The sequence below is a fragment of the Rhinoderma darwinii genome, unplaced genomic scaffold (genome assembly GCF_050947455.1).
Source record: "Rhinoderma darwinii isolate aRhiDar2 unplaced genomic scaffold, aRhiDar2.hap1 Scaffold_568, whole genome shotgun sequence".
Classification (NCBI taxonomy): Eukaryota; Metazoa; Chordata; class Amphibia; order Anura; family Rhinodermatidae; genus Rhinoderma; species Rhinoderma darwinii.
The window spans coordinates 129,279-155,188 of NW_027464120.1; the positions used below are offsets into that span (position 1 = coordinate 129,279).

A 25,910-nucleotide genomic window follows, 5' to 3' on the forward strand; every position below is an offset into this window, starting at 1 on the left:
TCATAGTGGAGCCCTCAGGATTCCAGAGCCAGCTTTCTGACATCATAATGGGGCCTCAGAGATAAAAGCCTGGGCCCAGGCAGTGTTGGTCAGTGCTGCTCAGCAGGCAGCACTGGACTGGACTGGATTACAGCTGATACAAGGTGTGAAGGAACAAGGGGTGGCTGTGGGCATGCACTTGCTGCCGCTGCCAGTGTTTATCTGCATGGCAGCAGGGCATTTGGGCGTTGCCAGGAAGGCGTTTTTATGTAGATTCCTCCTCTTTCAGCACTGCATTGTGGTGCAAGCAAAAGAAGCAAATCCTGTCTGGCTTCCTCTCCGGCCTTTATTCACCTCCCGTGTAGCTGTGAGTGTGTGAGCCTGCAGGGCCCCATGGAATTGCCTAGAAGTAGGCTGAATCGCTGCAAGGGCTGAACAGCAGTATCGGGCAGGCTCGGGCAACGCGCGGCCCGTTCGGGTTATCGCTTCTCGGCCTTTTGGCTAAGATCAAGTGTAGTATCTGTTCTTATCAGTTTAATATCTGATACGTCCCCTATCTGGGGACCATATATTAAATGGATTTTTAGAACAGGGAGATGGAAATAGAGCTTGCTCTGTCCACTCCACGCATTGACCTGGTATTGCAGTATTTCCAGGACCGGTGCACCCTTTCCTTATGTGTTGACTAAAAGCAGATTCCAAAAGTGTTTTTTGTCTTTGCTATTGTTTCTGTCTTTCTGAAGGGATCTCCCCTTTTAATCCCATTATTTCAACACCTGTTGGACAATGCATGAGTGATAATGAGCTCATTGATTAAATGCAATTAATGAATAGATTGCCACCTCTTGTTGTGTGTCGTCTGTGTTTCTGTGTTTCCGGCATTTCACATTGGAACACCTCATTCACCTTCCTTGTCTTCTCTCCGCCCTCCCTTTTAGGTAAGTTAAAGAGCTGCACCTGAGCCAGCCACTGATTGATTGATTGATTGATTGATTGATTGATTGATGCAGCACAACAGTCAAATAGTGGAGTGGAGTAGGGGAACAGCAAACAGCCAATAAAGCAGCCCGCCCGCTCGCCTGCCCGCCACAATGGACCTACCTGTGTACACTAGATGGATGTGATGGAATGTACTGTCGTCCCTACATTTCAAGAAGAAGTAAGAATTGCAGTTGCAACAAAGCCTTGCTTGCCTACAAAGAGAGCAGCAATTTGGATTTGTTACTATGTTACCTAGAAGAATAACAAACTGTGCAAGGATGGAGGTTGTAGGAGCAAGGAGAAGTTGTCTGTAAAGTTGGTGGATGCCTATTTTCCATTTTGCAGTCCCTTGTCTCCCTCTTGTGGCCTCCTGGAGGCAACTAGCTGTGCAAAAAAAAAGACAGCCTGGCGGCCGGCTGTTGCAGTGTTGCGCGGCCGGCTGTTGCAGTGTTGCCCTCTCAGGCAACACTGAGTGACTGACTGAGCCTCACCGTCTTATATAAAGTTCAGACGGAACTTTGCACGTGTCATAGTGGAGCCCTCAGGATTCCAGAGCCAGCTTTCTGACATCATAATGGGGCCTCAGAGATAAAAGCCTGGGCCCAGGCAGTGTTGGTCAGTGCTGCTCAGCAGGCAGCACTGGACAGGACTGGATTACAGCTGATACAAGGTGTGAAGGAACAAGGGGTGGCTGTGGGCATGCACTTGCTGCCGCTGCCAGTGTTTATCTGCATGGCAGCAGGGCATTTGGGCGTTGCCAGGAAGGCGTTTTTATGTAGATTCCTCCTCTTTCAGCACTGCATTGTGGTGCAAGCAAAAGAAGCAAATCCTGTCTGGCTTCCTCTCCGGCCTTTATTCACCTCCCGTGTAGCTGTGAGTGTGTGAGCCTGCAGGGCCCCATGGAATTGCCTAGAAGTAGGCTGAATCGCTGCAAGGGCTGAACAGCAGTATCGGGCAGGCTCGGGCAACGCGCGGCCCGTTCGGGTTATCGCTTCTCGGCCTTTTGGCTAAGATCAAGTGTAGTATCTGTTCTTATCAGTTTAATATCTGATACGTCCCCTATCTGGGGACCATATATTAAATGGATTTTTAGAACAGGGAGATGGAAATAGAGCTTGCTCTGTCCACTCCACGCATTGACCTGGTATTGCAGTATTTCCAGGACCGGTGCACCCTTTCCTTATGTGTTGACTAAAAGCAGATTCCAAAAGTGTTTTTTGTCTTTGCTATTGTTTCTGTCTTTCTGAAGGGATCTCCCCTTTTAATCCCATTATTTCAACACCTGTTGGACAATGCATGAGTGATAATGAGCTCATTGATTAAATGCAATTAATGAATAGATTGCCACCTCTTGTTGTGTGTCGTCTGTGTTTCTGTGTTTCCGGCATTTCACATTGGAACACCTCATTCACCTTCCTTGTCTTCTCTCCGCCCTCCCTTTTAGGTAAGTTAAAGAGCTGCACCTGAGCCAGCCACTGATTGATTGATTGATTGATTGATTGATTGATTGATTGATTGATTGATTGATTGATTGATGCAGCACAACAGTCAAATAGTGGAGTGGAGTAGGGGAACAGCAAACAGCCAATAAAGCAGCCCGCCCGCTCGCCTGCCCGCCACAATGGACCTACCTGTGTACACTAGATGGATGTGATGGAATGTACTGTCGTCCCTACATTTCAAGAAGAAGTAAGAATTGCAGTTGCAACAAAGCCTTGCTTGCCTACAAAGAGAGCAGCAATTTGGATTTGTTACTATGTTACCTAGAAGAATAACAAACTGTGCAAGGATGGAGGTTGTAGGAGCAAGGAGAAGTTGTCTGTAAAGTTGGTGGATGCCTATTTTCCATTTTGCAGTCCCTTGTCTCCCTCTTGTGGCCTCCTGGAGGCAACTAGCTGTGCAAAAAAAAGACAGCCTGGCGGCCGGCTGTTGCAGTGTTGCCCTCTCAGGCAACACTGAGTGACTGACTGAGCCTCACCGTCTTATATAAAGTTCAGACGGAACTTTGCACGTGTCATAGTGGAGCCCTCAGGATTCCAGAGCCAGCTTTCTGACATCATAATGGGGCCTCAGAGATAAAAGCCTGGGCCCAGGCAGTGTTGGTCAGTGCTGCTCAGCAGGCAGCACTGGACTGGACTGGATTACAGCTGATACAAGGTGTGAAGGAACAAGGGGTGGCTGTGGGCATGCACTTGCTGCCGCTGCCAGTGTTTATCTGCATGGCAGCAGGGCATTTGGGCGTTGCCAGGAAGGCGTTTTTATGTAGATTCCTCCTCTTTCAGCACTGCATTGTGGTGCAAGCAAAAGAAGCAAATCCTGTCTGGCTTCCTCTCCGGCCTTTATTCACCTCCCGTGTAGCTGTGAGTGTGTGAGCCTGCAGGGCCCCATGGAATTGCCTAGAAGTAGGCTGAATCGCTGCAAGGGCTGAACAGCAGTATCGGGCAGGCTCGGGCAACGCGCGGCCCGTTCGGGTTATCGCTTCTCGGCCTTTTGGCTAAGATCAAGTGTAGTATCTGTTCTTATCAGTTTAATATCTGATACGTCCCCTATCTGGGGACCATATATTAAATGGATTTTTAGAACAGGGAGATGGAAATAGAGCTTGCTCTGTCCACTCCACGCATTGACCTGGTATTGCAGTATTTCCAGGACCGGTGCACCCTTTCCTTATGTGTTGACTAAAAGCAGATTCCAAAAGTGTTTTTTGTCTTTGCTATTGTTTCTGTCTTTCTGAAGGGATCTCCCCTTTTAATCCCATTATTTCAACACCTGTTGGACAATGCATGAGTGATAATGAGCTCATTGATTAAATGCAATTAATGAATAGATTGCCACCTCTTGTTGTGTGTCGTCTGTGTTTCTGTGTTTCCGGCATTTCACATTGGAACACCTCATTCACCTTCCTTGTCTTCTCTCCGCCCTCCCTTTTAGGTAAGTTAAAGAGCTGCACCTGAGCCAGCCACTGATTGATTGATTGATTGATTGATTGATTGATTGATTGATTGATTGATTGATTGATTGATGCAGCACAACAGTCAAATAGTGGAGTGGAGTAGGGGAACAGCAAACAGCCAATAAAGCAGCCCGCCCGCTCGCCTGCCCGCCACAATGGACCTACCTGTGTACACTAGATGGATGTGATGGAATGTACTGTCGTCCCTACATTTCAAGAAGAAGTAAGAATTGCAGTTGCAACAAAGCCTTGCTTGCCTACAAAGAGAGCAGCAATTTGGATTTGTTACTATGTTACCTAGAAGAATAACAAACTGTGCAAGGATGGAGGTTGTAGGAGCAAGGAGAAGTTGTCTGTAAAGTTGGTGGATGCCTATTTTCCATTTTGCAGTCCCTTGTCTCCCTCTTGTGGCCTCCTGGAGGCAACTAGCTGTGCAAAAAAAAGACAGCCTGGCGGCCGGCTGTTGCAGTGTTGCCCTCTCAGGCAACACTGAGTGACTGACTGAGCCTCACCGTCTTATATAAAGTTCAGACGGAACTTTGCACGTGTCATAGTGGAGCCCTCAGGATTCCAGAGCCAGCTTTCTGACATCATAATGGGGCCTCAGAGATAAAAGCCTGGGCCCAGGCAGTGTTGGTCAGTGCTGCTCAGCAGGCAGCACTGGACTGGACTGGATTACAGCTGATACAAGGTGTGAAGGAACAAGGGGTGGCTGTGGGCATGCACTTGCTGCCGCTGCCAGTGTTTATCTGCATGGCAGCAGGGCATTTGGGCGTTGCCAGGAAGGCGTTTTTATGTAGATTCCTCCTCTTTCAGCACTGCATTGTGGTGCAAGCAAAAGAAGCAAATCCTGTCTGGCTTCCTCTCCGGCCTTTATTCACCTCCCGTGTAGCTGTGAGTGTGTGAGCCTGCAGGGCCCCATGGAATTGCCTAGAAGTAGGCTGAATCGCTGCAAGGGCTGAACAGCAGTATCGGGCAGGCTCGGGCAACGCGCGGCCCGTTCGGGTTATCGCTTCTCGGCCTTTTGGCTAAGATCAAGTGTAGTATCTGTTCTTATCAGTTTAATATCTGATACGTCCCCTATCTGGGGACCATATATTAAATGGATTTTTAGAACAGGGAGATGGAAATAGAGCTTGCTCTGTCCACTCCACGCATTGACCTGGTATTGCAGTATTTCCAGGACCGGTGCACCCTTTCCTTATGTGTTGACTAAAAGCAGATTCCAAAAGTGTTTTTTGTCTTTGCTATTGTTTCTGTCTTTCTGAAGGGATCTCCCCTTTTAATCCCATTATTTCAACACCTGTTGGACAATGCATGAGTGATAATGAGCTCATTGATTAAATGCAATTAATGAATAGATTGCCACCTCTTGTTGTGTGTCGTCTGTGTTTCTGTGTTTCCGGCATTTCACATTGTGACACCTCATTCACCTTCCTTGTCTTCTCTCCGCCCTCCCTTTTAGGTAAGTTAAAGAGCTGCACCTGAGCCAGCCACTGATTGATTGATTGATTGATTGATTGATTGATTGATTGATTGATTGATTGATTGATGCAGCACAACAGTCAAATAGTGGAGTGGAGTAGGGGAACAGCAAACAGCCAATAAAGCAGCCCGCCCGCTCGCCTGCCCGCCACAATGGACCTACCTGTGTACACTAGATGGATGTGATGGAATGTACTGTCGTCCCTACATTTCAAGAAGAAGTAAGAATTGCAGTTGCAACAAAGCCTTGCTTGCCTACAAAGAGAGCAGCAATTTGGATTTGTTACTATGTTACCTAGAAGAATAACAAACTGTGCAAGGATGGAGGTTGTAGGAGCAAGGAGAAGTTGTCTGTAAAGTTGGTGGATGCCTATTTTCCATTTTGCAGTCCCTTGTCTCCCTCTTGTGGCCTCCTGGAGGCAACTAGCTGTGCAAAAAAAAGACAGCCTGGCGGCCGGCTGTTGCAGTGTTGCCCTCTCAGGCAACACTGAGTGACTGACTGAGCCTCACCGTCTTATATAAAGTTCAGACGGAACTTTGCACGTGTCATAGTGGAGCCCTCAGGATTCCAGAGCCAGCTTTCTGACATCATAATGGGGCCTCAGAGATAAAAGCCTGGGCCCAGGCAGTGTTGGTCAGTGCTGCTCAGCAGGCAGCACTGGACTGGACTGGATTACAGCTGATACAAGGTGTGAAGGAACAAGGGGTGGCTGTGGGCATGCACTTGCTGCCGCTGCCAGTGTTTATCTGCATGGCAGCAGGGCATTTGGGCGTTGCCAGGAAGGCGTTTTTATGTAGATTCCTCCTCTTTCAGCACTGCATTGTGGTGCAAGCAAAAGAAGCAAATCCTGTCTGGCTTCCTCTCCGGCCTTTATTCACCTCCCGTGTAGCTGTGAGTGTGTGAGCCTGCAGGGCCCCATGGAATTGCCTAGAAGTAGGCTGAATCGCTGCAAGGGCTGAACAGCAGTATCGGGCAGGCTCGGGCAACGCGCGGCCCGTTCGGGTTATCGCTTCTCGGCCTTTTGGCTAAGATCAAGTGTAGTATCTGTTCTTATCAGTTTAATATCTGATACGTCCCCTATCTGGGGACCATATATTAAATGGATTTTTAGAACAGGGAGATGGAAATAGAGCTTGCTCTGTCCACTCCACGCATTGACCTGGTATTGCAGTATTTCCAGGACCGGTGCACCCTTTCCTTATGTGTTGACTAAAAGCAGATTCCAAAAGTGTTTTTTGTCTTTGCTATTGTTTCTGTCTTTCTGAAGGGATCTCCCCTTTTAATCCCATTATTTCAACACCTGTTGGACAATGCATGAGTGATAATGAGCTCATTGATTAAATGCAATTAATGAATAGATTGCCACCTCTTGTTGTGTGTCGTCTGTGTTTCTGTGTTTCCGGCATTTCACATTGGAACACCTCATTCACCTTCCTTGTCTTCTCTCCGCCCTCCCTTTTAGGTAAGTTAAAGAGCTGCACCTGAGCCAGCCACTGATTGATTGATTGATTGATTGATTGATTGATTGATTGCAGCACAACAGTCAAATAGTGGAGTGGAGTAGGGGAACAGCAAACAGCCAATAAAGCAGCCCGCCCGCTCGCCTGCCCGCCACAATGGACCTACCTGTGTACACTAGATGGATGTGATGGAATGTACTGTCGTCCCTACATTTCAAGAAGAAGTAAGAATTGCAGTTGCAACAAAGCCTTGCTTGCCTACAAAGAGAGCAGCAATTTGGATTTGTTACTATGTTACCTAGAAGAATAACAAACTGTGCAAGGATGGAGGTTGTAGGAGCAAGGAGAAGTTGTCTGTAAAGTTGGTGGATGCCTATTTTCCATTTTGCAGTCCCTTGTCTCCCTCTTGTGGCCTCCTGGAGGCAACTAGCTGTGCAAAAAAAAGACAGCCTGGCGGCCGGCTGTTGCAGTGTTGCCCTCTCAGGCAACACTGAGTGACTGACTGAGCCTCACCGTCTTATATAAAGTTCAGACGGAACTTTGCACGTGTCATAGTGGAGCCCTCAGGATTCCAGAGCCAGCTTTCTGACATCATAATGGGGCCTCAGAGATAAAAGCCTGGGCCCAGGCAGTGTTGGTCAGTGCTGCTCAGCAGGCAGCACTGGACTGGACTGGATTACAGCTGATACAAGGTGTGAAGGAACAAGGGGTGGCTGTGGGCATGCACTTGCTGCCGCTGCCAGTGTTTATCTGCATGGCAGCAGGGCATTTGGGCGTTGCCAGGAAGGCGTTTTTATGTAGATTCCTCCTCTTTCAGCACTGCATTGTGGTGCAAGCAAAAGAAGCAAATCCTGTCTGGCTTCCTCTCCGGCCTTTATTCACCTCCCGTGTAGCTGTGAGTGTGTGAGCCTGCAGGGCCCCATGGAATTGCCTAGAAGTAGGCTGAATCGCTGCAAGGGCTGAACAGCAGTATCGGGCAGGCTCGGGCAACGCGCGGCCCGTTCGGGTTATCGCTTCTCGGCCTTTTGGCTAAGATCAAGTGTAGTATCTGTTCTTATCAGTTTAATATCTGATACGTCCCCTATCTGGGGACCATATATTAAATGGATTTTTAGAACAGGGAGATGGAAATAGAGCTTGCTCTGTCCACTCCACGCATTGACCTGGTATTGCAGTATTTCCAGGACCGGTGCACCCTTTCCTTATGTGTTGACTAAAAGCAGATTCCAAAAGTGTTTTTTGTCTTTGCTATTGTTTCTGTCTTTCTGAAGGGATCTCCCCTTTTAATCCCATTATTTCAACACCTGTTGGACAATGCATGAGTGATAATGAGCTCATTGATTAAATGCAATTAATGAATAGATTGCCACCTCTTGTTGTGTGTCGTCTGTGTTTCTGTGTTTCCGGCATTTCACATTGGAACACCTCATTCACCTTCCTTGTCTTCTCTCCGCCCTCCCTTTTAGGTAAGTTAAAGAGCTGCACCTGAGCCAGCCACTGATTGATTGATTGATTGATTGATTGATTGATTGATTGATTGATTGATTGATTGATTGATTGATGCAGCACAACAGTCAAATAGTGGAGTGGAGTAGGGGAACAGCAAACAGCCAATAAAGCAGCCCGCCCGCTCGCCTGCCCGCCACAATGGACCTACCTGTGTACACTAGATGGATGTGATGGAATGTACTGTCGTCCCTACATTTCAAGAAGAAGTAAGAATTGCAGTTGCAACAAAGCCTTGCTTGCCTACAAAGAGAGCAGCAATTTGGATTTGTTACTATGTTACCTAGAAGAATAACAAACTGTGCAAGGATGGAGGTTGTAGGAGCAAGGAGAAGTTGTCTGTAAAGTTGGTGGATGCCTATTTTCCATTTTGCAGTCCCTTGTCTCCCTCTTGTGGCCTCCTGGAGGCAACTAGCTGTGCAAAAAAAAGACAGCCTGGCGGCCGGCTGTTGCAGTGTTGCCCTCTCAGGCAACACTGAGTGACTGACTGAGCCTCACCGTCTTATATAAAGTTCAGACGGAACTTTGCACGTGTCATAGTGGAGCCCTCAGGATTCCAGAGCCAGCTTTCTGACATCATAATGGGGCCTCAGAGATAAAAGCCTGGGCCCAGGCAGTGTTGGTCAGTGCTGCTCAGCAGGCAGCACTGGACTGGACTGGATTACAGCTGATACAAGGTGTGAAGGAACAAGGGGTGGCTGTGGGCATGCACTTGCTGCCGCTGCCAGTGTTTATCTGCATGGCAGCAGGGCATTTGGGCGTTGCCAGGAAGGCGTTTTTATGTAGATTCCTCCTCTTTCAGCACTGCATTGTGGTGCAAGCAAAAGAAGCAAATCCTGTCTGGCTTCCTCTCCGGCCTTTATTCACCTCCCGTGTAGCTGTGAGTGTGTGAGCCTGCAGGGCCCCATGGAATTGCCTAGAAGTAGGCTGAATCGCTGCAAGGGCTGAACAGCAGTATCGGGCAGGCTCGGGCAACGCGCGGCCCGTTCGGGTTATCGCTTCTCGGCCTTTTGGCTAAGATCAAGTGTAGTATCTGTTCTTATCAGTTTAATATCTGATACGTCCCCTATCTGGGGACCATATATTAAATGGATTTTTAGAACAGGGAGATGGAAATAGAGCTTGCTCTGTCCACTCCACGCATTGACCTGGTATTGCAGTATTTCCAGGACCGGTGCACCCTTTCCTTATGTGTTGACTAAAAGCAGATTCCAAAAGTGTTTTTTGTCTTTGCTATTGTTTCTGTCTTTCTGAAGGGATCTCCCCTTTTAATCCCATTATTTCAACACCTGTTGGACAATGCATGAGTGATAATGAGCTCATTGATTAAATGCAATTAATGAATAGATTGCCACCTCTTGTTGTGTGTCGTCTGTGTTTCTGTGTTTCCGGCATTTCACATTGGAACACCTCATTCACCTTCCTTGTCTTCTCTCCGCCCTCCCTTTTAGGTAAGTTAAAGAGCTGCACCTGAGCCAGCCACTGATTGATTGATTGATTGATTGATTGATTGATTGATTGATTGATTGATTGATTGATGCAGCACAACAGTCAAATAGTGGAGTGGAGTAGGGGAACAGCAAACAGCCAATAAAGCAGCCCGCCCGCTCGCCTGCCCGCCACAATGGACCTACCTGTGTACACTAGATGGATGTGATGGAATGTACTGTCGTCCCTACATTTCAAGAAGAAGTAAGAATTGCAGTTGCAACAAAGCCTTGCTTGCCTACAAAGAGAGCAGCAATTTGGATTTGTTACTATGTTACCTAGAAGAATAACAAACTGTGCAAGGATGGAGGTTGTAGGAGCAAGGAGAAGTTGTCTGTAAAGTTGGTGGATGCCTATTTTCCATTTTGCAGTCCCTTGTCTCCCTCTTGTGGCCTCCTGGAGGCAACTAGCTGTGCAAAAAAAAGACAGCCTGGCGGCCGGCTGTTGCAGTGTTGCCCTCTCAGGCAACACTGAGTGACTGACTGAGCCTCACCGTCTTATATAAAGTTCAGACGGAACTTTGCACGTGTCATAGTGGAGCCCTCAGGATTCCAGAGCCAGCTTTCTGACATCATAATGGGGCCTCAGAGATAAAAGCCTGGGCCCAGGCAGTGTTGGTCAGTGCTGCTCAGCAGGCAGCACTGGACTGGACTGGATTACAGCTGATACAAGGTGTGAAGGAACAAGGGGTGGCTGTGGGCATGCACTTGCTGCCGCTGCCAGTGTTTATCTGCATGGCAGCAGGGCATTTGGGCGTTGCCAGGAAGGCGTTTTTATGTAGATTCCTCCTCTTTCAGCACTGCATTGTGGTGCAAGCAAAAGAAGCAAATCCTGTCTGGCTTCCTCTCCGGCCTTTATTCACCTCCCGTGTAGCTGTGAGTGTGTGAGCCTGCAGGGCCCCATGGAATTGCCTAGAAGTAGGCTGAATCGCTGCAAGGGCTGAACAGCAGTATCGGGCAGGCTCGGGCAACGCGCGGCCCGTTCGGGTTATCGCTTCTCGGCCTTTTGGCTAAGATCAAGTGTAGTATCTGTTCTTATCAGTTTAATATCTGATACGTCCCCTATCTGGGGACCATATATTAAATGGATTTTTAGAACAGGGAGATGGAAATAGAGCTTGCTCTGTCCACTCCACGCATTGACCTGGTATTGCAGTATTTCCAGGACCGGTGCACCCTTTCCTTATGTGTTGACTAAAAGCAGATTCCAAAAGTGTTTTTTGTCTTTGCTATTGTTTCTGTCTTTCTGAAGGGATCTCCCCTTTTAATCCCATTATTTCAACACCTGTTGGACAATGCATGAGTGATAATGAGCTCATTGATTAAATGCAATTAATGAATAGATTGCCACCTCTTGTTGTGTGTCGTCTGTGTTTCTGTGTTTCCGGCATTTCACATTGGAACACCTCATTCACCTTCCTTGTCTTCTCTCCGCCCTCCCTTTTAGGTAAGTTAAAGAGCTGCACCTGAGCCAGCCACTGATTGATTGATTGATTGATTGATTGATTGATTGATTGATTGATTGATTGATGCAGCACAACAGTCAAATAGTGGAGTGGAGTAGGGGAACAGCAAACAGCCAATAAAGCAGCCCGCCCGCTCGCCTGCCCGCCACAATGGACCTACCTGTGTACACTAGATGGATGTGATGGAATGTACTGTCGTCCCTACATTTCAAGAAGAAGTAAGAATTGCAGTTGCAACAAAGCCTTGCTTGCCTACAAAGAGAGCAGCAATTTGGATTTGTTACTATGTTACCTAGAAGAATAACAAACTGTGCAAGGATGGAGGTTGTAGGAGCAAGGAGAAGTTGTCTGTAAAGTTGGTGGATGCCTATTTTCCATTTTGCAGTCCCTTGTCTCCCTCTTGTGGCCTCCTGGAGGCAACTAGCTGTGCAAAAAAAAGACAGCCTGGCGGCCGGCTGTTGCAGTGTTGCCCTCTCAGGCAACACTGAGTGACTGACTGAGCCTCACCGTCTTATATAAAGTTCAGACGGAACTTTGCACGTGTCATAGTGGAGCCCTCAGGATTCCAGAGCCAGCTTTCTGACATCATAATGGGGCCTCAGAGATAAAAGCCTGGGCCCAGGCAGTGTTGGTCAGTGCTGCTCAGCAGGCAGCACTGGACTGGACTGGATTACAGCTGATACAAGGTGTGAAGGAACAAGGGGTGGCTGTGGGCATGCACTTGCTGCCGCTGCCAGTGTTTATCTGCATGGCAGCAGGGCATTTGGGCGTTGCCAGGAAGGCGTTTTTATGTAGATTCCTCCTCTTTCAGCACTGCATTGTGGTGCAAGCAAAAGAAGCAAATCCTGTCTGGCTTCCTCTCCGGCCTTTATTCACCTCCCGTGTAGCTGTGAGTGTGTGAGCCTGCAGGGCCCCATGGAATTGCCTAGAAGTAGGCTGAATCGCTGCAAGGGCTGAACAGCAGTATCGGGCAGGCTCGGGCAACGCGCGGCCCGTTCGGGTTATCGCTTCTCGGCCTTTTGGCTAAGATCAAGTGTAGTATCTGTTCTTATCAGTTTAATATCTGATACGTCCCCTATCTGGGGACCATATATTAAATGGATTTTTAGAACAGGGAGATGGAAATAGAGCTTGCTCTGTCCACTCCACGCATTGACCTGGTATTGCAGTATTTCCAGGACCGGTGCACCCTTTCCTTATGTGTTGACTAAAAGCAGATTCCAAAAGTGTTTTTTGTCTTTGCTATTGTTTCTGTCTTTCTGAAGGGATCTCCCCTTTTAATCCCATTATTTCAACACCTGTTGGACAATGCATGAGTGATAATGAGCTCATTGATTAAATGCAATTAATGAATAGATTGCCACCTCTTGTTGTGTGTCGTCTGTGTTTCTGTGTTTCCGGCATTTCACATTGGAACACCTCATTCACCTTCCTTGTCTTCTCTCCGCCCTCCCTTTTAGGTAAGTTAAAGAGCTGCACCTGAGCCAGCCACTGATTGATTGATTGATTGATTGATTGATTGATTGATTGATTGATTGATTGATTGATGCAGCACAACAGTCAAATAGTGGAGTGGAGTAGGGGAACAGCAAACAGCCAATAAAGCAGCCCGCCCGCTCGCCTGCCCGCCACAATGGACCTACCTGTGTACACTAGATGGATGTGATGGAATGTACTGTCGTCCCTACATTTCAAGAAGAAGTAAGAATTGCAGTTGCAACAAAGCCTTGCTTGCCTACAAAGAGAGCAGCAATTTGGATTTGTTACTATGTTACCTAGAAGAATAACAAACTGTGCAAGGATGGAGGTTGTAGGAGCAAGGAGAAGTTGTCTGTAAAGTTGGTGGATGCCTATTTTCCATTTTGCAGTCCCTTGTCTCCCTCTTGTGGCCTCCTGGAGGCAACTAGCTGTGCAAAAAAAAGACAGCCTGGCGGCCGGCTGTTGCAGTGTTGCCCTCTCAGGCAACACTGAGTGACTGACTGAGCCTCACCGTCTTATATAAAGTTCAGACGGAACTTTGCACGTGTCATAGTGGAGCCCTCAGGATTCCAGAGCCAGCTTTCTGACATCATAATGGGGCCTCAGAGATAAAAGCCTGGGCCCAGGCAGTGTTGGTCAGTGCTGCTCAGCAGGCAGCACTGGACTGGACTGGATTACAGCTGATACAAGGTGTGAAGGAACAAGGGGTGGCTGTGGGCATGCACTTGCTGCCGCTGCCAGTGTTTATCTGCATGGCAGCAGGGCATTTGGGCGTTGCCAGGAAGGCGTTTTTATGTAGATTCCTCCTCTTTCAGCACTGCATTGTGGTGCAAGCAAAAGAAGCAAATCCTGTCTGGCTTCCTCTCCGGCCTTTATTCACCTCCCGTGTAGCTGTGAGTGTGTGAGCCTGCAGGGCCCCATGGAATTGCCTAGAAGTAGGCTGAATCGCTGCAAGGGCTGAACAGCAGTATCGGGCAGGCTCGGGCAACGCGCGGCCCGTTCGGGTTATCGCTTCTCGGCCTTTTGGCTAAGATCAAGTGTAGTATCTGTTCTTATCAGTTTAATATCTGATACGTCCCCTATCTGGGGACCATATATTAAATGGATTTTTAGAACAGGGAGATGGAAATAGAGCTTGCTCTGTCCACTCCACGCATTGACCTGGTATTGCAGTATTTCCAGGACCGGTGCACCCTTTCCTTATGTGTTGACTAAAAGCAGATTCCAAAAGTGTTTTTTGTCTTTGCTATTGTTTCTGTCTTTCTGAAGGGATCTCCCCTTTTAATCCCATTATTTCAACACCTGTTGGACAATGCATGAGTGATAATGAGCTCATTGATTAAATGCAATTAATGAATAGATTGCCACCTCTTGTTGTGTGTCGTCTGTGTTTCTGTGTTTCCGGCATTTCACATTGGAACACCTCATTCACCTTCCTTGTCTTCTCTCCGCCCTCCCTTTTAGGTAAGTTAAAGAGCTGCACCTGAGCCAGCCACTGATTGATTGATTGATTGATTGATTGATTGATTGATTGATTGATTGATTGATTGATGCAGCACAACAGTCAAATAGTGGAGTGGAGTAGGGGAACAGCAAACAGCCAATAAAGCAGCCCGCCCGCTCGCCTGCCCGCCACAATGGACCTACCTGTGTACACTAGATGGATGTGATGGAATGTACTGTCGTCCCTACATTTCAAGAGCAGTCCCTTGTCTCCCTCTTGTGGCCTCCTGGAGGCAACTAGCTGTGCAAAAAAAAGACAGCCTGGCGGCCGGCTGTTGCAGTGTTGCCCTCTCAGGCAACACTGAGTGACTGACTGAGCCTCACCGCCTTATATAAAGTTCAGACGGAACTTTGCACGTGTCATAGTGGAGCCCTCAGGATTCCAGAGCCAGCTTTCTGACATCACCTCAGAGATAAAAGCCTGGGCCCAGGCAGTGTTGGTCAGTGCTGCTCAGCAGGCAGCACTGGACTGGACTGGATTACAGCTGATACAAGGTGTGAAGGAACAAGGGGTGGCTGTGGGCATGCACTTGCTGCCGCTGCCAGTGTTTATCTGCATGGCAGCAGGGCATTTGGGCGTTGCCAGGAAGGCGTTTTTATGTAGATTCCTCCTCTTTCAGCACTGCATTGTGGTGCAAGCAAAAGAAGCAAATCCTGTCTGGCTTCCTCTCCGGCCTTTATTCACCTCCCGTGTAGCTGTGAGTGTGTGAGCCTGCAGGGCCCCATGGAATTGCCTAGAAGTAGGCTGAATCGCTGCAAGGGCTGAACAGCAGTATCGGGCAGGCTCGGGCAACGCGCGGCCCGTTCGGGTTATCGCTTCTCGGCCTTTTGGCTAAGATCAAGTGTAGTATCTGTTCTTATCAGTTTAATATCTGATACGTCCCCTATCTGGGGACCTGGGGACCATATATTAAATGGATTTTTAGAACAGGGAGATGGAAATAGAGCTTGCTCTGTCCACTCCACGCATTGACCTGGTATTGCAGTATTTCCAGGACCGGTGCACCCTTTCCTTATGTGTTGACTAAAAGCAGATTCCAAAAGTGTTTTTTGTCTTTGCTATTGTTTCTGTCTTTCTGAAGGGATCTCCCCTTTTAATCCCATTATTTCAACACCTGTTGGACAATGCATGAGTGATAATGAGCTCATTGATTAAATGCAATTAATGAATAGATTGCCACCTCTTGTTGTGTGTCGTCTGTGTTTCTGTGTTTCCGGCATTTCACATTGGAACACCTCATTCACCTTCCTTGTCTTCTCTCCGCCCTCCCTTTTAGGTAAGTTAAAGAGCTGCACCTGAGCCAGCCACTTGATTGATTGATTGATTGATTGATTGATTGATTGATTGATTGATGCAGCACAACAGTCAAATAGTGGAGTGGAGTAGGGGAACAGCAAACAGCCAATAAAGCAGCCCGCCCGCTCGCCTGCCCGCCACAATGGACCTACCTGTGTACACTAGATGGATGTGATGGAATGTACTGTCGTCCCTACATTTCAAGAAGAAGTAAGAATTGCAGTTGCAACAAAGCCTTGCTTGCCTACAAAGAGAGCAGCAATTTGGATTTGTTACTATGTTACCTAGAAGAATAACAAACTGTGCAAGGATGGAGGTTGTAGGAGCAAGGAGAAGTTGTCTGTAAAGTTGGTGGATGCCTATTTTCCATTTTGCAGTCCCTTGTCTCCCTCTTGTGGCCTCCTGGAGGCAACTAGCTGTGCAAAAAAAAGACAGCCTGGCGGCCGGCTGTTGCAGTGTTGCCCTCTCAGGCAACACTGAGTGACTGACTGAGCCTCACCGTCTTATATAAAGTTCAGACGGAACTTTGCACGTGTCATAGTGGAGCCCTCAGGATTCCAGAGCCAGCTTTCTGACATCATAATGGGGCCTCAGAGATAAAAGCCTGGGCCCAGGCAGTGTTGGTCAGTGCTGCTCAGCAGGCAGCACTGGACTGGACTGGATTACAGCTGATACAAGGTGTGAAGGAACAAGGGGTGGCTGTGGGCATGCACTTGCTGCCGCTGCCAGTGTTTATCTGCATGGCAGCAGGGCATTTGGGCGTTGCCAGGAAGGCGTTTTTATGTAGATTCCTCCTCTTTCAGCACTGCATTGTGGTGCAAGCAAAAGAAGCAAATCCTGTCTGGCTTCCTCTCCGGCCTTTATTCACCTCCCGTGTAGCTGTGAGTGTGTGAGCCTGCAGGGCCCCATGGAATTGCCTAGAAGTAGGCTGAATCGCTGCAAGGGCTGAACAGCAGTATCGGGCAGGCTCGGGCAACGCGCGGCCCGTTCGGGTTATCACTTCTCGGCCTTTTGGCTAAGATCAAGTGTAGTATCTGTTCTTATCAGTTTAATATCTGATACGTCCCCTATCTGGGGACCATATATTAAATGGATTTTTAGAACAGGGAGATGGAAATAGAGCTTGCTCTGTCCACTCCACGCATTGACCTGGTATTGCAGTATTTCCAGGACCGGTGCACCCTTTCCTTATGTGTTGACTAAAAGCAGATTCCAAAAGTGTTTTTTGTCTTTGCTATTGTTTCTGTCTTTCTGAAGGGATCTCCCCTTTTAATCCCATTATTTCAACACCTGTTGGACAATGCATGAGTGATAATGAGCTCATTGATTAAATGCAATTAATGAATAGATTGCCACCTCTTGTTGTGTGTCGTCTGTGTTTCTGTGTTTCCGGCATTTCACATTGGAACACCTCATTCACCTTCCTTGTCTTCTCTCCGCCCTCCCTTTTAGGTAAGTTAAAGAGCTGCACCTGAGCCAGCCACTGATTGATTGATTGATTGATTGATTGATTGATTGATTGATTGATTGATTGATTGATTGATGCAGCACAACAGTCAAATAGTGGAGTGGAGTAGGGGAACAGCAAACAGCCAATAAAGCAGCCCGCCCGCTCGCCTGCCCGCCACAATGGACCTACCTGTGTACACTAGATGGATGTGATGGAATGTACTGTCGTCCCTACATTTCAAGAAGAAGTAAGAATTGCAGTTGCAACAAAGCCTTGCTTGCCTACAAAGAGAGCAGCAATTTGGATTTGTTACTATGTTACCTAGAAGAATAACAAACTGTGCAAGGATGGAGGTTGTAGGAGCAAGGAGAAGTTGTCTGTAAAGTTGGTGGATGCCTATTTTCCATTTTGCAGTCCCTTGTCTCCCTCTTGTGGCCTCCTGGAGGCAACTAGCTGTGCAAAAAAAAGACAGCCTGGCGGCCGGCTGTTGCAGTGTTGCCCTCTCAGGCAACACTGAGTGACTGACTGAGCCTCACCGTCTTATATAAAGTTCAGACGGAACTTTGCACGTGTCATAGTGGAGCCCTCAGGATTCCAGAGCCAGCTTTCTGACATCATAATGGGGCCTCAGAGATAAAAGCCTGGGCCCAGGCAGTGTTGGTCAGTGCTGCTCAGCAGGCAGCACTGGACTGGACTGGATTACAGCTGATACAAGGTGTGAAGGAACAAGGGGTGGCTGTGGGCATGCACTTGCTGCCGCTGCCAGTGTTTATCTGCATGGCAGCAGGGCATTTGGGCGTTGCCAGGAAGGCGTTTTTATGTAGATTCCTCCTCTTTCAGCACTGCATTGTGGTGCAAGCAAAAGAAGCAAATCCTGTCTGGCTTCCTCTCCGGCCTTTATTCACCTCCCGTGTAGCTGTGAGTGTGTGAGCCTGCAGGGCCCCATGGAATTGCCTAGAAGTAGGCTGAATCGCTGCAAGGGCTGAACAGCAGTATCGGGCAGGCTCGGGCAACGCGCGGCCCGTTCGGGTTATCGCTTCTCGGCCTTTTGGCTAAGATCAAGTGTAGTATCTGTTCTTATCAGTTTAATATCTGATACGTCCCCTATCTGGGGACCATATATTAAATGGATTTTTAGAACAGGGAGATGGAAATAGAGCTTGCTCTGTCCACTCCACGCATTGACCTGGTATTGCAGTATTTCCAGGACCGGTGCACCCTTTCCTTATGTGTTGACTAAAAGCAGATTCCAAAAGTGTTTTTTGTCTTTGCTATTGTTTCTGTCTTTCTGAAGGGATCTCCCCTTTTAATCCCATTATTTCAACACCTGTTGGACAATGCATGAGTGATAATGAGCTCATTGATTAAATGCAATTAATGAATAGATTGCCACCTCTTGTTGTGTGTCGTCTGTGTTTCTGTGTTTCCGGCATTTCACATTGGAACACCTCATTCACCTTCCTTGTCTTCTCTCCGCCCTCCCTTTTAGGTAAGTTAAAGAGCTGCACCTGAGCCAGCCACTGATTGATTGATTGATTGATTGATTGATTGATTGATTGATTGATTGATTGATTGATGCAGCACAACAGTCAAATAGTGGAGTGGAGTAGGGGAACAGCAAACAGCCAATAAAGCAGCCCGCCCGCTCGCCTGCCCGCCACAATGGACCTACCTGTGTACACTAGATGGATGTGATGGAATGTACTGTCGTCCCTACATTTCAAGAAGAAGTAAGAATTGCAGTTGCAACAAAGCCTTGCTTGCCTACAAAGAGAGCAGCAATTTGGATTTGTTACTATGTTACCTAGAAGAATAACAAACTGTGCAAGGATGGAGGTTGTAGGAGCAAGGAGAAGTTGTCTGTAAAGTTGGTGGATGCCTATTTTCCATTTTGCAGTCCCTTGTCTCCCTCTTGTGGCCTCCTGGAGGCAACTAGCTGTGCAAAAAAAAGACAGCCTGGCGGCCGGCTGTTGCAGTGTTGCCCTCTCAGGCAACACTGAGTGACTGACTGAGCCTCACCGTCTTATATAAAGTTCAGACGGAACTTTGCACGTGTCATAGTGGAGCCCTCAGGATTCCAGAGCCAGCTTTCTGACATCATAATGGGGCCTCAGAGATAAAAGCCTGGGCCCAGGCAGTGTTGGTCAGTGCTGCTCAGCAGGCAGCACTGGACTGGACTGGATTACAGCTGATACAAGGTGTGAAGGAACAAGGGGTGGCTGTGGGCATGCACTTGCTGCCGCTGCCAGTGTTTATCTGCATGGCAGCAGGGCATTTGGGCGTTGCCAGGAAGGCGTTTTTATGTAGATTCCTCCTCTTTCAGCACTGCATTGTGGTGCAAGCAAAAGAAGCAAATCCTGTCTGGCTTCCTCTCCGGCCTTTATTCACCTCCCGTGTAGCTGTGAGTGTGTGAGCCTGCAGGGCCCCATGGAATTGCCTAGAAGTAGGCTGAATCGCTGCAAGGGCTGAACAGCAGTATCGGGCAGGCTCGGGCAACGCGCGGCCCGTTCGGGTTATCGCTTCTCGGCCTTTTGGCTAAGATCAAGTGTAGTATCTGTTCTTATCAGTTTAATATCTGATACGTCCCCTATCTGGGGACCATATATTAAATGGATTTTTAGAACAGGGAGATGGAAATAGAGCTTGCTCTGTCCACTCCACGCATTGACCTGGTATTGCAGTATTTCCAGGACCGGTGCACCCTTTCCTTATGTGTTGACTAAAAGCAGATTCCAAAAGTGTTTTTTGTCTTTGCTATTGTTTCTGTCTTTCTGAAGGGATCTCCCCTTTTAATCCCATTATTTCAACACCTGTTGGACAATGCATGAGTGATAATGAGCTCATTGATTAAATGCAATTAATGAATAGATTGCCACCTCTTGTTGTGTGTCGTCTGTGTTTCTGTGTTTCCGGCATTTCACATTGGAACACCTCATTCACCTTCCTTGTCTTCTCTCCGCCCTCCCTTTTAGGTAAGTTAAAGAGCTGCACCTGAGCCAGCCACTGATTGATTGATTGATTGATTGATTGATTGATTGATTGATTGATTGATTGATTGATGCAGCACAACAGTCAAATAGTGGAGTGGAGTAGGGGAACAGCAAACAGCCAATAAAGCAGCCCGCCCGCTCGCCTGCCCGCCACAATGGACCTACCTGTGTACACTAGATGGATGTGATGGAATGTACTGTCGTCCCTACATTTCAAGAAGAAGTAAGAATTGCAGTTGCAACAAAGCCTTGCTTGCCTACAAAGAGAGCAGCAATTTGGATTTGTTACTATGTTACCTAGAAGAATAACAAACTGTGCAAGGATGGAGGTTGTAGGAGCAAGGAGAAGTTGTCTGTAAAGTTGGTGGATGCCTATTTTCCATTTTGCAGTCCCTTGTCTCCCTCTTGTGGCCTCCTGGAGGCAACTAGCTGTGCAAAAAAAAGACAGCCTGGCGGCCGGCTGTTGCAGTGTTGCCCTCTCAGGCAACACTGAGTGACTGACTGAGCCTCACCGTCTTATATAAAGTTCAGACGGAACTTTGCACGTGTCATAGTGGAGCCCTCAGGATTCCAGAGCCAGCTTTCTGACATCATAATGGGGCCTCAGAGATAAAAGCCTGGGCCCAGGCAGTGTTGGTCAGTGCTGCTCAGCAGGCAGCACTGGACTGGACTGGATTACAGCTGATACAAGGTGTGAAGGAACAAGGGGTGGCTGTGGGCATGCACTTGCTGCCGCTGCCAGTGTTTATCTGCATGGCAGCAGGGCATTTGGGCGTTGCCAGGAAGGCGTTTTTATGTAGATTCCTCCTCTTTCAGCACTGCATTGTGGTGCAAGCAAAAGAAGCAAATCCTGTCTGGCTTCCTCTCCGGCCTTTATTCACCTCCCGTGTAGCTGTGAGTGTGTGAGCCTGCAGGGCCCCATGGAATTGCCTAGAAGTAGGCTGAATCGCTGCAAGGGCTGAACAGCAGTATCGGGCAGGCTCGGGCAACGCGCGGCCCGTTCGGGTTATCGCTTCTCGGCCTTTTGGCTAAGATCAAGTGTAGTATCTGTTCTTATCAGTTTAATATCTGATACGTCCCCTATCTGGGGACCATATATTAAATGGATTTTTAGAACAGGGAGATGGAAATAGAGCTTGCTCTGTCCACTCCACGCATTGACCTGGTATTGCAGTATTTCCAGGACCGGTGCACCCTTTCCTTATGTGTTGACTAAAAGCAGATTCCAAAAGTGTTTTTTGTCTTTGCTATTGTTTCTGTCTTTCTGAAGGGATCTCCCCTTTTAATCCCATTATTTCAACACCTGTTGGACAATGCATGAGTGATAATGAGCTCATTGATTAAATGCAATTAATGAATAGATTGCCACCTCTTGTTGTGTGTCGTCTGTGTTTCTGTGTTTCCGGCATTTCACATTGGAACACCTCATTCACCTTCCTTGTCTTCTCTCCGCCCTCCCTTTTAGGTAAGTTAAAGAGCTGCACCTGAGCCAGCCACTGATTGATTGATTGATTGATTGATTGATTGATTGATTGATTGATTGATTGATTGATGCAGCACAACAGTCAAATAGTGGAGTGGAGTAGGGGAACAGCAAACAGCCAATAAAGCAGCCCGCCCGCTCGCCTGCCCGCCACAATGGACCTACCTGTGTACACTAGATGGATGTGATGGAATGTACTGTCGTCCCTACATTTCAAGAAGAAGTAAGAATTGCAGTTGCAACAAAGCCTTGCTTGCCTACAAAGAGAGCAGCAATTTGGATTTGTTACTATGTTACCTAGAAGAATAACAAACTGTGCAAGGATGGAGGTTGTAGGAGCAAGGAGAAGTTGTCTGTAAAGTTGGTGGATGCCTATTTTCCATTTTGCAGTCCCTTGTCTCCCTCTTGTGGCCTCCTGGAGGCAACTAGCTGTGCAAAAAAAAGACAGCCTGGCGGCCGGCTGTTGCAGTGTTGCCCTCTCAGGCAACACTGAGTGACTGACTGAGCCTCACCGTCTTATATAAAGTTCAGACGGAACTTTGCACGTGTCATAGTGGAGCCCTCAGGATTCCAGAGCCAGCTTTCTGACATCATAATGGGGCCTCAGAGATAAAAGCCTGGGCCCAGGCAGTGTTGGTCAGTGCTGCTCAGCAGGCAGCACTGGACTGGACTGGATTACAGCTGATACAAGGTGTGAAGGAACAAGGGGTGGCTGTGGGCATGCACTTGCTGCCGCTGCCAGTGTTTATCTGCATGGCAGCAGGGCATTTGGGCGTTGCCAGGAAGGCGTTTTTATGTAGATTCCTCCTCTTTCAGCACTGCATTGTGGTGCAAGCAAAAGAAGCAAATCCTGTCTGGCTTCCTCTCCGGCCTTTATTCACCTCCCGTGTAGCTGTGAGTGTGTGAGCCTGCAGGGCCCCATGGAATTGCCTAGAAGTAGGCTGAATCGCTGCAAGGGCTGAACAGCAGTATCGGGCAGGCTCGGGCAACGCGCGGCCCGTTCGGGTTATCGCTTCTCGGCCTTTTGGCTAAGATCAAGTGTAGTATCTGTTCTTATCAGTTTAATATCTGATACGTCCCCTATCTGGGGACCATATATTAAATGGATTTTTAGAACAGGGAGATGGAAATAGAGCTTGCTCTGTCCACTCCACGCATTGACCTGGTATTGCAGTATTTCCAGGACCGGTGCACCCTTTCCTTATGTGTTGACTAAAAGCAGATTCCAAAAGTGTTTTTTGTCTTTGCTATTGTTTCTGTCTTTCTGAAGGGATCTCCCCTTTTAATCCCATTATTTCAACACCTGTTGGACAATGCATGAGTGATAATGAGCTCATTGATTAAATGCAATTAATGAATAGATTGCCACCTCTTGTTGTGTGTCGTCTGTGTTTCTGTGTTTCCGGCATTTCACATTGGAACACCTCATTCACCTTCCTTGTCTTCTCTCCGCCCTCCCTTTTAGGTAAGTTAAAGAGCTGCACCTGAGCCAGCCACTTGATTGATTGATTGATTGATTGATTGATTGATTGATTGATGCAGCACAACAGTCAAATAGTGGAGTGGAGTAGGGGAACAGCAAACAGCCAATAAAGCAGCCCGCCCGCTCGCCTGCCCGCCACAATGGACCTACCTGTGTACACTAGATGGATGTGATGGAATGTACTGTTGTCCCTACATTTCAAGAAGAAGTAAGAATTGCAGTTGCAACAAAGCCTTGCTTGCCTACAAAGAGAGCAGCAATTTGGATTTGTTACTATGTTACCTAGAAGAATAACAAACTGTGCAAGGATGGAGGTTGTAGGAGCAAGGAGAAGTTGTCTGTAAAGTTGGTGGATGCCTATTTTCCATTTTGCAGTCCCTTGTCTCCCTCTTGTGGCCTCCTGGAGGCAACTAGCTGTGCAAAAAAAAGACAGCCTGGCGGCCGGCTGTTGCAGTGTTGCCCTCTCAGGCAACACTGAGTGACTGACTGAGCCTCACCGTCTTATATAAAGTTCAGACGGAACTTTGCACGTGTCATAGTGGAGCCCTCAGGATTCCAGAGCCAGCTTTCTGACATCATAATGGGGCCTCAGAGATAAAAGCCTGGGCCCAGGCAGTGTTGGTCAGTGCTGCTCAGCAGGCAGCACTGGACTGGACTGGATTACAGCTGATACAAGGTGTGAAGGAACAAGGGGTGGCTGTGGGCATGCACTTGCTGCCGCTGCCAGTGTTTATCTGCATGGCAGCAGGGCATTTGGGCGTTGCCAGGAAGGCGTTTTTATGTAGATTCCTCCTCTTTCAGCACTGCATTGTGGTGCAAGCAAAAGAAGCAAATCCTGTCTGGCTTCCTCTCCGGCCTTTATTCACCTCCCGTGTAGCTGTGAGTGTGTGAGCCTGCAGGGCCCCATGGAATTGCCTAGAAGTAGGCTGAATCGCTGCAAGGGCTGAACAGCAGTATCGGGCAGGCTCGGGCAACGCGCGGCCCGTTCGGGTTATCGCTTCTCGGCCTTTTGGCTAAGATCAAGTGTAGTATCTGTTCTTATCAGTTTAATATCTGATACGTCCCCTATCTGGGGACCATATATTAAATGGATTTTTAGAACAGGGAGATGGAAATAGAGCTTGCTCTGTCCACTCCACGCATTGACCTGGTATTGCAGTATTTCCAGGACCGGTGCACCCTTTCCTTATGTGTTGACTAAAAGCAGATTCCAAAAGTGTTTTTTGTCTTTGCTATTGTTTCTGTCTTTCTGAAGGGATCTCCCCTTTTAATCCCATTATTTCAACACCTGTTGGACAATGCATGAGTGATAATGAGCTCATTGATTAAATGCAATTAATGAATAGATTGCCACCTCTTGTTGTGTGTCGTCTGTGTTTCTGTGTTTCCGGCATTTCACATTGGAACACCTCATTCACCTTCCTTGTCTTCTCTCCGCCCTCCCTTTTAGGTAAGTTAAAGAGCTGCACCTGAGCCAGCCACTGATTGATTGATTGATTGATTGATTGATTGATTGATTGATTGATTGATGCAGCACAACAGTCAAATAGTGGAGTGGAGTAGGGGAACAGCAAACAGCCAATAAAGCAGCCCGCCCGCTCGCCTGCCCGCCACAATGGACCTACCTGTGTACACTAGATGGATGTGATGGAATGTACTGTCGTCCCTACATTTCAAGAAGAAGTAAGAATTGCAGTTGCAACAAAGCCTTGCTTGCCTACAAAGAGAGCAGCAATTTGGATTTGTTACTATGTTACCTAGAAGAATAACAAACTGTGCAAGGATGGAGGTTGTAGGAGCAAGGAGAAGTTGTCTGTAAAGTTGGTGGATGCCTATTTTCCATTTTGCAGTCCCTTGTCTCCCTCTTGTGGCCTCCTGGAGGCAACTAGCTGTGCAAAAAAAAGACAGCCTGGCGGCCGGCTGTTGCAGTGTTGCCCTCTCAGGCAACACTGAGTGACTGACTGAGCCTCACCGTCTTATATAAAGTTCAGACGGAACTTTGCACGTGTCATAGTGGAGCCCTCAGGATTCCAGAGCCAGCTTTCTGACATCATAATGGGGCCTCAGAGATAAAAGCCTGGGCCCAGGCAGTGTTGGTCAGTGCTGCTCAGCAGGCAGCACTGGACTGGACTGGATTACAGCTGATACAAGGTGTGAAGGAACAAGGGGTGGCTGTGGGCATGCACTTGCTGCCGCTGCCAGTGTTTATCTGCATGGCAGCAGGGCATTTGGGCGTTGCCAGGAAGGCGTTTTTATGTAGATTCCTCCTCTTTCAGCACTGCATTGTGGTGCAAGCAAAAGAAGCAAATCCTGTCTGGCTTCCTCTCCGGCCTTTATTCACCTCCCGTGTAGCTGTGAGTGTGTGAGCCTGCAGGGCCCCATGGAATTGCCTAGAAGTAGGCTGAATCGCTGCAAGGGCTGAACAGCAGTATCGGGCAGGCTCGGGCAACGCGCGGCCCGTTCGGGTTATCGCTTCTCGGCCTTTTGGCTAAGATCAAGTGTAGTATCTGTTCTTATCAGTTTAATATCTGATACGTCCCCTATCTGGGGACCATATATTAAATGGATTTTTAGAACAGGGAGATGGAAATAGAGCTTGCTCTGTCCACTCCACGCATTGACCTGGTATTGCAGTATTTCCAGGACCGGTGCACCCTTTCCTTATGTGTTGACTAAAAGCAGATTCCAAAAGTGTTTTTTGTCTTTGCTATTGTTTCTGTCTTTCTGAAGGGATCTCCCCTTTTAATCCCATTATTTCAACACCTGTTGGACAATGCATGAGTGATAATGAGCTCATTGATTAAATGCAATTAATGAATAGATTGCCACCTCTTGTTGTGTGTCGTCTGTGTTTCTGTGTTTCCGGCATTTCACATTGGAACACCTCATTCACCTTCCTTGTCTTCT

At 47.9% G+C, this 25,910-nt stretch overlaps 18 non-coding genes across 18 annotated transcripts; all 18 read left to right on the top strand.

The window, feature by feature from the left end:
- The first annotated feature begins 460 nt into the window (after nt 1–460).
- LOC142723907 (U2 spliceosomal RNA) lies at nt 461–651 on the top strand. Its single transcript, XR_012875762.1, has one exon. It is a non-coding gene; the product is annotated as a U2 spliceosomal RNA (small nuclear RNA).
- Nucleotides 652–1,947: 1,296 nt separating this feature from the next.
- LOC142723908 (U2 spliceosomal RNA) lies at nt 1,948–2,138 on the top strand. The gene has a single exon (XR_012875763.1). It is a non-coding gene; the product is annotated as a U2 spliceosomal RNA (small nuclear RNA).
- Nucleotides 2,139–3,434: 1,296 nt separating this feature from the next.
- On the top strand, nt 3,435–3,625 carry LOC142723909 (U2 spliceosomal RNA). Its single transcript, XR_012875765.1, has one exon. It is a non-coding gene; the product is annotated as a U2 spliceosomal RNA (small nuclear RNA).
- Nucleotides 3,626–4,921: 1,296 nt separating this feature from the next.
- On the top strand, nt 4,922–5,112 carry LOC142723910 (U2 spliceosomal RNA). The gene has a single exon (XR_012875766.1). It is a non-coding gene; the product is annotated as a U2 spliceosomal RNA (small nuclear RNA).
- A 1,292-nt stretch (nt 5,113–6,404) lies between these two features.
- Nucleotides 6,405–6,595, top strand: LOC142723911 (U2 spliceosomal RNA). Its single transcript, XR_012875767.1, has one exon. It is a non-coding gene; the product is annotated as a U2 spliceosomal RNA (small nuclear RNA).
- Nucleotides 6,596–7,868: 1,273 nt separating this feature from the next.
- On the top strand, nt 7,869–8,059 carry LOC142723913 (U2 spliceosomal RNA). Its single transcript, XR_012875769.1, has one exon. It is a non-coding gene; the product is annotated as a U2 spliceosomal RNA (small nuclear RNA).
- A 1,300-nt stretch (nt 8,060–9,359) lies between these two features.
- Nucleotides 9,360–9,550, top strand: LOC142723914 (U2 spliceosomal RNA). Its single transcript, XR_012875770.1, has one exon. It is a non-coding gene; the product is annotated as a U2 spliceosomal RNA (small nuclear RNA).
- Nucleotides 9,551–10,842: 1,292 nt separating this feature from the next.
- On the top strand, nt 10,843–11,033 carry LOC142723916 (U2 spliceosomal RNA). Its single transcript, XR_012875771.1, has one exon. It is a non-coding gene; the product is annotated as a U2 spliceosomal RNA (small nuclear RNA).
- A 1,288-nt stretch (nt 11,034–12,321) lies between these two features.
- LOC142723917 (U2 spliceosomal RNA) lies at nt 12,322–12,512 on the top strand. Its single transcript, XR_012875772.1, has one exon. It is a non-coding gene; the product is annotated as a U2 spliceosomal RNA (small nuclear RNA).
- Nucleotides 12,513–13,804: 1,292 nt separating this feature from the next.
- LOC142723918 (U2 spliceosomal RNA) lies at nt 13,805–13,995 on the top strand. The gene has a single exon (XR_012875773.1). It is a non-coding gene; the product is annotated as a U2 spliceosomal RNA (small nuclear RNA).
- Nucleotides 13,996–15,112: 1,117 nt separating this feature from the next.
- Nucleotides 15,113–15,311, top strand: LOC142724023 (U2 spliceosomal RNA). Its single transcript, XR_012875878.1, has one exon. It is a non-coding gene; the product is annotated as a U2 spliceosomal RNA (small nuclear RNA).
- Nucleotides 15,312–16,592: 1,281 nt separating this feature from the next.
- Nucleotides 16,593–16,783, top strand: LOC142724016 (U2 spliceosomal RNA). The gene has a single exon (XR_012875870.1). It is a non-coding gene; the product is annotated as a U2 spliceosomal RNA (small nuclear RNA).
- A 1,296-nt stretch (nt 16,784–18,079) lies between these two features.
- On the top strand, nt 18,080–18,270 carry LOC142723919 (U2 spliceosomal RNA). Its single transcript, XR_012875774.1, has one exon. It is a non-coding gene; the product is annotated as a U2 spliceosomal RNA (small nuclear RNA).
- A 1,292-nt stretch (nt 18,271–19,562) lies between these two features.
- On the top strand, nt 19,563–19,753 carry LOC142723920 (U2 spliceosomal RNA). The gene has a single exon (XR_012875776.1). It is a non-coding gene; the product is annotated as a U2 spliceosomal RNA (small nuclear RNA).
- Nucleotides 19,754–21,045: 1,292 nt separating this feature from the next.
- LOC142723921 (U2 spliceosomal RNA) lies at nt 21,046–21,236 on the top strand. The gene has a single exon (XR_012875777.1). It is a non-coding gene; the product is annotated as a U2 spliceosomal RNA (small nuclear RNA).
- A 1,292-nt stretch (nt 21,237–22,528) lies between these two features.
- LOC142723922 (U2 spliceosomal RNA) lies at nt 22,529–22,719 on the top strand. Its single transcript, XR_012875778.1, has one exon. It is a non-coding gene; the product is annotated as a U2 spliceosomal RNA (small nuclear RNA).
- Nucleotides 22,720–23,996: 1,277 nt separating this feature from the next.
- On the top strand, nt 23,997–24,187 carry LOC142723923 (U2 spliceosomal RNA). The gene has a single exon (XR_012875779.1). It is a non-coding gene; the product is annotated as a U2 spliceosomal RNA (small nuclear RNA).
- A 1,284-nt stretch (nt 24,188–25,471) lies between these two features.
- Nucleotides 25,472–25,662, top strand: LOC142723925 (U2 spliceosomal RNA). The gene has a single exon (XR_012875781.1). It is a non-coding gene; the product is annotated as a U2 spliceosomal RNA (small nuclear RNA).
- The last annotated feature ends 248 nt before the right edge of the window (nt 25,663–25,910 follow it).